Here is a 7,551-nt window from a genome sequence, read left to right as displayed (position 1 = left end):
GCTGGCTCATGTTCAGCCTCCTGTTGATCAGCACCCCCAGGTCCCTTTCTGCCTGGCTGCTCTCCAGCCACTCTGTGCCCAGCCTGTAGCGCTGCAGGGGGTTGTTGTGGCCAAAGTGCAGGACCCTGCACGTGGCCCTGTTGAACTTCATTCCATTGGAATCAGCCCGTCTCTCCAGTCTATCCAGATCCCTCTGCAGAGCCCTCCTGCCTTCTGGCAGGTTGACACTCCCTCCCAGCTTGGTGATGATGGACTCAATCCCCTCATCTAAATCATCGATAAAGATGTTAAACAGGACTGGGCCCAGCACTGACCCCTGGGGAACACCACTGGTGACCGGCTGCCAACTGGATGCAGCCCTGTTCACCAGCACTCTCTGGGCCCGGCCCTCCAGCCAGTTCCTGACCCAGCACCACCCTGTCTAAGCCATGGGCTGCAGCTTTTCCAGGAGTATATTATGGGAGACAGTGTCAAAGGCTTTGCAGAAGTCCAGATAGACACATCCACAGCCTTTCCCTCATTCACCAGGTGGGTCATCTGATTGTAAAAGGAGATCAGGTTGGTCAAACAGGATCTGCCCCTCCTAAACCCATGTTGGCTGGGTCTGATCCCTTGTCCATCCTGTAGCTGCTGTGTGATTGCACACAGGATGATCTGCTCCATAACTCTGCCAGGCACCAAGGTCAGGCTGACGGGCCTGGAGTTACTAGGGTCAGCCTTGCATCCTTTTTTATGGATTGGAGTGATATTTGCCAACTTCCAATCATCTGGGACCTCCCCAGTGAGCCAGGACTGTTGGAAGATGATGGAGAGCGGCTTGGCAAGCTCTTCTGCCAGCTCCCTCATCACCCTAGGATGGACCCCGTCTGGTCCCATAGACTTGTGAGGATCCAGATGATTCAGTAAGTCACCAACTATTTCCTCCCAGAATACAAGGGGGCTATTTGGTTTCCTATCTCTGTCTACCAGCTCCAGAGGCCAGTTGCCTTGAGGGCCACCTGTCTTACTGGTAAAAACTGAGGCAAAGTAGGTGTTAAGTACCTCAGCTTTCTCCTCATCTCTATTAACTATGTTTCCCTCCAAGTCCATCAAAGAATGGAGGTTTTCTTTGCCCCTCCTTTTGTTATTAATGTATTTATAGAAGGACTTTTTGTTATCCTTAACAGAATTGGCCAATTTAACTTTGAATTGTGCTTTTGCATCCCTGATTTTCTTTCTGCATGATCTAGCTGTCTTCCTGAATTCTTCATAAGTAGCCAGCCCTTTCTTCCATAGTTGGTAAACTCTCTTTTCATCCCTGATTTCCTTCAGAATCTCCCTGTTTAACCAAGCTGGTTGTCCTCCCCGCCAGCTTGCCTTTTGGCACACCGGTACGGCCTGTTCCTGTGCTCTCAAAACTTCCTGCTTGAAGCACATCCATCCCTCCTGGACCCCCTTGTTTTCAAGGGTTGTTTCCCAGGGTATGCTCTGGACTAGACTTCTGAATAGGTCAAAATCTGCCCTCCGGAATGAGTCCATGAAAACTTCTTGAAGTTCAGCAAGGCCAGTATAAGGTCTTGCACCTGTGTCATGGCAATCCCCAATATCAGCAGAGACTGTATGGTGAATGTATTGAAAGTAGCCTTGTGGAAAAGGACTTAGGGATCATCATCATCATCATCATCATGGCTAGGCTTCGCAAACGAAGATTTGAGAAACTTAGGGATACTGGTGGATGAAAAACTGATTATGAGTCAGCAGCACATAGTGGCAGCCCAGAAAGCCAACTGTATCCTGGACTGTATCAAAAGCAGCATGACCAGCAGGTTGAGGGAGATGATTCTGACCCTTCTCTCTGCTCTAGGGAAGCCCCACCTGGAGTATTTGATCCAGCTCTGGGGTCTCCAGTACAAGAAGGACGTGGACATGTTAGAGCAGGTCCAGAGGAGCACCACCAAGATGATCAGAGCACCTTCACAGGAGCACCTCCCCTGTGAAGACAGGCTGAGATAGTTGGAGTAGTTCAGCCTGGAGCATAAAAAGTGCTCATGAGACCTTACTGCAGCCTTTCAGTATATAAAAACAGCTGATAAAAAATGTGGAGAGAGAATTTTTATCAGGGTGTGCAGTAACAGGGAACAAGGAGGAATGGCTTTAAACTGAAAAAATAAGGATTTAGAGTGGCTGTAAGGAATAAGTTCTTTGTTTTGAGGGTGGTGAGGCACTGGAACAGGCTGCCAGAGAAATTGTGGATACTCCATTCCTGAAAGTGTTCAACACCTGGTTGGATGGTTTTGAGCAACCTGATCTAGTAGCATCTCTGCCCATGGCAGGGAGGCTAGAACTAGATAGTCTGTAAGGTCCCTTCCAACCCAAACTATTTTATAATTTCATGATATTTCTATCTAATATAATATAGTGATTATTTATGTATGCTTATAAAACATGAAAGAGTATAAAGATAAATGGCTGCGCACATACACAGCTGAATAATTTTAACACTCTTACAGCACTATAGGCAGCACTATAGGCAGCACTATAGGCACCTCAGCATTGGAACTGGAATTTGGAGATAAAAAAGGTGAAAAATCAGTAATGATGAAATCACATCATAGTTTTTTTTTATAATTTTTTAAGAAATTATATCACACAAACCATTTTGAATAATGCTCTCGGTATGGCTATCTCCAGCTAATATCTTGGATGTGTGCACTAGCCAGAGTGTGAGGTTGTTCATCTAACAGCATATCAGAAGAATTAAGGTTTATGGTTCTTTGGGATGGATTTTGGTTCTTAACAGTAGTCTTCTAGTAGTTCCAGCATTGCTCCAGAGGGCCTGGATATCCCATACATTGTATGTCACATCTGCTAAAATAATAAATTATTTTTATTTTGTGCCAAATGCAAGTAATCCATCGCAATTATGCTAATCACTGCCCTGAAAACAAATTGGTACAGCTGTTGAGTGACTAGGGAAGATGATGGCATATTTATTTCTTTTTCAAAAGAAAAAAATAAAATGCTTTTGCCAGCAGGAAGCCAAACTGCTTGTAGAAATTACTTAGAACTGAAAATCACTATTTGATTCCAAAGGTAAATGTGTTTGTTTGTATATATGAATATAAAATACATTTAACTTTAATTGCATGCCAATTTAGACACACATAGCTGGTATTGTACAGCATTTCTTAGAGGTTTTTTTTTTTTTTATTTTCTATTGACATTGTGCAAAATAAACATTTATATATATATATATATATGCAGTGTTTTTCTACTGAGTCTTAAATATGGAAGCTTAAAGTATTTTTTTAAAAAGTATGGAAATATCTAAAAGTATCTAAAACACTCTTATACCAGGTTCTTTATCAAAGAATATCTTTCATATATACTGCTTTGCATTCCGTTTTTCTTTCCGAAGGAAAAAGCCAGAGAAAGGGAACATAATACAAATATGGTAATGTTGTTATCCTCAACTCGAAAAAAAACTCAGAACTATTTGAGTGTAGGTTAAACTACTCAGGTTAAGCAAAATCATATTCTGTCAGTTTTCAGGCATTATGGACTCTAATCCTGGAGAGGTACCAACTAGTACTGTTCCCTTTTTCACCTGGTTGCAGCTGTATTAATAGTGATGGATATTTGCTCATCTGCACTCACAGCATGAACATGGATTTAAAGCTTACACAACTATTCACAGAATGTTAGAATAACCAGCTTAAATTTTTATTTTTTAATATGACTCCAGGAAGTAACTGACAAAATTGGGTACTTATATAAAATCTTAAAAAACTGAATTTGTTATTGGCATAAGAAATTAATAATCTACAACCAAATCTGTATTAAAACTGTGATTTGGCTCTCTGTGATGGAAACAAAACTCTTGTATCTGAAACTAAATCACACTCCTAAGTCTAATGTAGTTTGCAGTCAATGGAGTTAATTGTACTGAAAAATTGTGTTGCTTCTTTTATATGAGGCTTTTTACTTTGCTTTAAAGGTATGTAGGTGATATTTTCTATGCTCTATCATATCACTGTGACTTCTCTTATGGGTAGACATATGTCATAAATTTGATTCCTAAAGATGAGATGCAAATCCTTGAAAATTAGCTATGAATAACGAGCAATCTAACTGGTACTCTGAGTTGCAGTCTATTCTTACTTATATAATGTCACTGAAATAGGAGGCTAAACTAAAAGATACATATTTTAACTGTTTGTAGACAGCTTTTGAGATTAATATCTTTTGCCTATAAAGTTACAGTGCAACAGTCCTTGCAAAGAGTATGACTTTGTCTTAACTATGACATATTACTATAACGTTTCAGTAATTGGAATTGTCTTCTTTCATAAAAGCTACTTCTAATTTAATAATACTTTAAGACTAAAATATGCAAAGCTTTGGGTAAAGCTTTGAAAGTTCTCTGTTTGTTATGCATCCTTCCAAAAAAGATACACATACACATAGAATAACTTCAAATATAAAAGGAAGAAAATGATAGAAAGAGCCCCCAGATATAACACATCAGTAGGTAAATGAAGCACATCTATGCTGTAGTGGGTGGTATATCAGAAAATAATTACTATAGTTGATTTCCAGTTTCAGTTACCACTTATTTTCACAGTGCACCATAAAACTTGCATTGACATTGTATTTATAGATTACTAATCCAAGGAATAAAAGAGAGTTTTGGGGTTTTTTTAGAGCAAAAGTTATCTCCATGTTCAGATTTGCTTTCCTGAAACTGACTACTACCCAGACTCCTGTAATATCATTCCTCTCATTTTACACTGGGGTGTTTTTTGCAAGGTGGATGTATGCACATTGCAAAAATTCTTTGGGGGGGGGGGTAAGTTATCTGTACATATGGAATTCATGTTATCCTGATCTAAATACATTGTTTCTGTTGATTTTAGAGAATTTTAAAAAATCCCCAAACAAAAGTCAAGACTTTTGGCCGAAGTGTAAAGATCTATTAGGATACTTCTTAAAATTTGGAAACCTCTAAATTAAACTTCTAAAGAAATTTTTCTGTTTTGCACTGCATGCTAATTAAGACCCCATCACAACATAAACTAACTTTAATTTAACTACAATTCACTTTTCTAAAGATTTTTTCCATGTCATTTTGTTTTGAAAGTGCAAGCTATCCTTGGTGAATTATATTTCTTTTACTTTTCTTTTGAATGGTAGTTGGTTGGTTTGTTTCAATGACATTTGATTTTAAGAAGTTCCTGATACTGAATTCTTGTAAGATAACAAGTATATTCAGCAAATTGATTGGAAGGCTATTGTGAAAGCTATTAGTGAAAATATTCATGTGAATATTCTTTCTAGTGTTTATGATATGCTAGTCATGAGTGGGAAATGTTATTTATTGCATATGTCCCAATCTTTACAATACATTTACTTTTGAAGAAAATAGCAGTTTAGCTGGGTTGCATTGTTGGCTAATTTTTTTTTTTTTTTTTAATTTGTGTGAACATCAGGAGCTACTTTTTTACTGTGAGGGTAACTGAGCACTGGCACAGGATGTCCAGAGAGGTTGTAGAGTCTCCCTCCTTGGAGATACTCAAAAATTGTCTGGAGAAGGTCCTAGACAGCCATTTGTAAGCATCCTTCCTTAAGCAGAGGGACTGAACCAGATGACCTCCAGAGGTCCATTCCAACCTCAACCAATCTATGATCCTGTGATCTTCATTTAAGAGTAATTCAATTTTTCCTTATGTGCATTTAAAATAAAAATATGACCTTTCAATTTCCTTACATAGAAATATCAAAAAGGAGGGAAAAAACCCCAGACAGGTGTATTACAAGTTTGTGTAACAATGGTCAGTAACAATGGTCAGTCACTTGAAAAGTTAGGTGATGACTAATTAGAGACTTAACATTTCTGCTGTTACTACGGTTCTGCTTAAAGGAAGATGGACCAAATGAAATTGAATTAGATATTTTAAAGGCTACTGAAAAAGGTTTTAGTTTATATTTTTTCATTAAGTATTAGTGAAATAGAACTCGTTGAGTGGAATGGTGTGAGGCTTCAATAAAAAAGTTCAAACAATGGCAGAACTAGAATCTTTTTCCATTTGAAGCCATCAAAACTAAAAAGTGTAAACAGTGAGGTAATAAGCTTCACAAGGGTAAAGGAAATCCAGGTCTGATGTATTCAGCATAAACTCTATATTAATTTGAGAGCAGAATTCAATAAAGAGTATGTATCTGAAAGACAAATCTTTATGATAGTACAGAAACTATGCAATCTGAGTTTATTAATGTACAAAGCAGGTGTTCTCAGTAGAAGAGTTTGATAAAGAAAATTGAAAATTGGAACTGGGACAGAGCAATCACAGCAATTACACTAATGTATCACTCTCTTGGCATCTTCATTGTCTTTTGGAGTATGGATTTTCTGTGCTTTTAAATATTAGTATAATATTAGTGCAACTGGATTCTGAGCTTTTTAAATTTAAATATTATGACAGTATGTTATGAGTTAACTTTTAAAAAAGGGAGTTAAAGACTTAGAGAAACTTTTGCATGATTATGATGTTCTGGACTGAAACATCTTTTGTTTTTTTGAAATGACCTTTAGTTAAAACCAAAATGGAACTAATTTGATTCAGAGTTGTGGATGTTTTATTTGTTGTTTTTTTTTTTTCCTGTGAAATATTGTCCTATGAAGAATTTAAGTTCTTAGCTGAGCAATTTTTTCTTATGGTTGTTTATGGTTTATCATTTAAAGTGTATATTCTGGAGATCAGCAAAATTAAAACAAAATTAAATAACTCAGAGTTTCTGGTAGTGACAACTTTTTTGTTTGAAATGTAAAATATGTAATCTATATTGCCAGAATATGGGAACAACACTTACAGTTTTTATTATTAGCAGTGTAGATCTCATGTCCAGAAAAACAGCCTTTGTGGTGAAAGAATTCAGGAAAGGTAATTGTTACTAATATACTGAAATTCAAGGCCAAGGAAATAATGAACTCCTAGCTGGTTATCTTTGATACCAATGGTAAACAATATTAAATTCCAAAAAAGAAGTGATTAACAAACTTGCCAAGGTGATAGCTGTATCATCCTTTTGGGGGGCAGACTTCAAGGAGAGTAACAGCTGTCTAAACAAAAACAAAAAGATATTTGATTTGCTTGTTCTAAGAATCAGTAAGAAAAATGCAGAAGAAACATACGTGCGCTTTCCCATCTCTTAAAAATATACATGCAGCTGCAAGCAAGATGCAAGACTGTCAGATGATGGATCTTTTTCTCTCATGCCAAAGAAGGCACTGTGGAAGGAATTATTTTGAAGAATAAAAGTGTAAGTCAGATCACACAGGAATTACTGACATATCTCCAATATGAGGTAGAATAATCTTCTCTTCTGTCAAAGGGATTTAATTGTCTGCCCTGACCTCCACCTGTCCTATTAATTGACTGCATTACTTTGTGGTATATATTTTTGGTTGGTATTACATTTTATTAGTGAGATTTCTTAAGATGATATAATAGTAGCACACAGGAAGCTGTAACTCCTGCCATGTGACAAGGTACATTTTTTCTCAATCCTGAC

At 37.5% G+C, this 7,551-nt stretch overlaps 1 protein-coding gene across 1 annotated transcript in view; it reads left to right on the top strand.

Annotated features, from left to right (window-relative positions):
* The window catches only part of LOC114069597 (neuroligin-4, X-linked-like), a gene marked incomplete at its 3' end in the record, with an annotated part of 103,580 nt that overhangs the window by 34,915 nt on the left and 61,114 nt on the right, over window positions 1–7,551 (top strand). The gene's annotated exons all lie outside the window — the stretch shown is intronic.

This window comes from Empidonax traillii, unplaced genomic scaffold (genome assembly GCF_003031625.1).
Source record: "Empidonax traillii isolate 1590-97213 ecotype Southwest subspecies unplaced genomic scaffold, ASM303162v1 scaffold1303:size248775, whole genome shotgun sequence".
Lineage (NCBI taxonomy): Eukaryota > Metazoa > Chordata > Aves > Passeriformes > Tyrannidae > Empidonax > Empidonax traillii.
The sequence above is the reverse complement of the archived record's forward strand: the minus strand, read 5'-3'. Positions and strand labels throughout refer to the sequence as shown.